Source organism: Alexandromys fortis, unplaced genomic scaffold, assembly GCF_014885135.2.
Source record: "Alexandromys fortis isolate MF-2015 unplaced genomic scaffold, M_Fortis_MF-2015_v1.1 scaffold_8_9099976_23576923, whole genome shotgun sequence".
Lineage (NCBI taxonomy): Eukaryota > Metazoa > Chordata > Mammalia > Rodentia > Cricetidae > Alexandromys > Alexandromys fortis.
The window spans coordinates 8,073,439-8,076,391 of record NW_026067899.1 but is presented as its reverse complement, the minus strand read 5'-3'; positions in this window follow the sequence as shown (position 1 = coordinate 8,076,391).

Sequence of the window (2,953 nt, the reverse complement as noted above, 5' to 3'; positions counted from 1 at the left end):
CTTACAAAGAAACAAATTTCTTCAGGAGGGGAAAAAAGGGTTATATTGAATAAGAACACAGATTGAAATGATTAGCAGTTACGACATTCATTTTTAAGGTAGAAAGTGAAGTGGAATCAGAATATTGAATCTTGACAAAATGCTTGTCATCTGGGGTTTCTATTTGATGTTTTCGGTGTCATCATGACAGTAAATATGGTATGCTGTATTTTTAAATGAAGCATGATTTAAGTTCTTAAGAAATAGATAATGATAACAGTATCACTGCGCATTTCACAGATCTGTTAAATCAAACAAAAGCAGGTGTGGAATTCACCTTGTTAAACAGGATCTAATGATGTGCTGCTATTAGAGGAAGTTTTGGTGCTTATTTTAGAAGAAAGTATTGGGCACAGAAAAAAGGATACCCAATGAGAGGTAAGACTCAATGTTCCAACATTGGCACAGAGAAAGAAAGAAAGAAACTCAGAAACGTCACCAAAAACACTTATTTATTAGTCCATACTATTGCAGCAATATAGGAAGATGACATTTTAGTTAAATGGCAGAAGGCAATTCTCAGAAATAATCTTTCAAATTCTTCAAAAATAATTCCTGCATCATGTGACATAAAGCAGTTAATCTATAGTACCCAATACCTTGCAACACACATACAAAGAAATATGTAAATTTTATCATAGTCTTGTTTGCACCTAGGGAGGTTTGAGAGCAATTAGCAAAATGTAAACTAACCATTTATATTAAGTTTTTATATATTGTACAAATGTGTAAAGATGTAAAAAATAAAATTTTACAATTTCACAAAATATTTCATGACTTTGACAGAATTAACTAACCATAGCATTGAATTCAGACAATGAGACTACAGTTTTACAGAACACATGATAACATTAGTTAAGGAAGATGTATACTGAGGACCTACCATATGGGATACATTTCTAAAAGTCTCTAGCAAAATTCCAACAGAATTTTATTTTTTAAATATTTCTTTAATTTTAAGAGTATAATAACAATAATATTTCTTCCCCTCTCAAAATTTTCCCATGTACTTCTCCTTACTCTTTCAAATTCATAGTCTTCTTTTTCAATAATTGTTATTACATCTATATTTGTCTAACCACCGTCACCATCACATTTATGAGGGTTGAATTTAAGAAGGAAATTCTCATTTTAAACGCTGTGTTTTTATAGCGACTTATCAAGCCGTGGCCTTTAGCTGTTGTTCTGTGACAGCCACTCCATTAAAACCCTGACGTAAAACAAGTGGGGAAGGTGAACCAGCAGTGCAGATATTTGCACAGTGCTACTGTCAGGTAAATTTTTAAAGATAGGTGTTATGAACCCATTACTTACAGTCAAGGCTTTTTGACTATAGCATCTGAAATCATTTATGGAGACAAAATGTTTTGTCAAAACATACTGCTGGGAGTCAGTATGTAGCTTCTTTTCTGTAATTCAATTTAGCTCTGTGGTTTGCATGAAAGAGAAATTCTTGCTGGGCAGTCACAGAAAGCCAGTGGAAAATGACAATATGGTGAACATCAGAGGCAATTAAAATTAAATGCTTTGCTATCTTCATCTTATTTCTTAATAAATGGGTAATTGTATTGCAGTGTTCCTGGTGGCAGACTGAATTAGGAAGACACAGGTCATCATTGCTGGATTGCTCAACAAAATTTAATCTTAATTTTGAGTTCTCCATAGAGAAAACAGCCACACCACTATCTTTCCAGAAACTATGACTGAGATATGACAAGAAAGAGAACCTTGCTAAAAAATAGAAAATAAAAAAAAATAGTTTTAGATAATAAAAACACACATAAATACATATATCGAATTCCAAAGAGCTGGTACTGTCAGCGGTTTCAGACTTTACCAACATAAATTATCTAACATATAGATAGTTAAAATTGTTCTAGATCTGTGACAACACACTTCTCCCCGCAAAACTTTGAGTTTTGATAATAAATAAGAGCTCACAGAATTACATAAATGAAAATAAATATGAGGAAATAATCATTATTTGATTATTGAGTACTAATCTATCCATATAGGTTTTTATCAACTACCTAGGATCTAAGAATAAATGAAAACATAAATGCTAGGACAATACTCTGAAGTGTGGAATATTCCTTTATACTGTGCGAATATATGTAGCTATGATTGATTTAATAAACAAGCTGACTGGCCAAAAACTGAACAGGGTAAGATTAGGCAGGAGAGCCAAACAGAAGGCTGGGAGGAATAAGGAAGGAGCTGGGAGTCACTAGCAGACACAGAGAGAAACAAGATAGGCATCCTTTACTGAGAAAAGGTACCAAGCAAGCTGGCAAAGAATTGATAAGAAATATGGGGTAATTTAAAATGTAAGTATTAGCTAGTAACAAGCTTGTGCTTTTGACCGAGCATTTGTAATTATTAACACTCTGAGTGGTTATTTGGGAGTGGGCAGTCGGGACAGGAAAACGCCTTCAACACTCAGTCCATGTATCCACTAGTGGAAACGATACTTACATAAGCTAATGTAAGAGAGGGCTAAAGTGTTAGAAGATTGAGGTGTTGGCGCTGGAGCTCCTTCGCCTCTCCTTCAGCCAATAGCTGCTGAGATACCAGCCCATTGGGGCGTGGTCTCTCTCCCTTTAAAAAAGCAGCCACTTCCCTCTGCTCTCACTCTGGCTTCCAGCTCCTCTTCAGGCAACTAGGCTCCCTTCCTGATTGAGCAGAGGGCTGTTGTCTGCGGTGATCTGTAAGGTTTTCCCCTTTAAATAAATAGCTTCTCTATTGGTCATAATTCCAAACTGCTGTGGGATTGTTTGTGATTTATGCCTTCAAGGTGTGAAGTTTGCAGTGGAAACCCAGAAGTTGCCAGGTCTGTCCTGAAACTTTTTTAGAAGTGACTTTTTAATACATGACTACATACTCACTTTTGCAGCTTGGGCGGAGAAGCCATCAC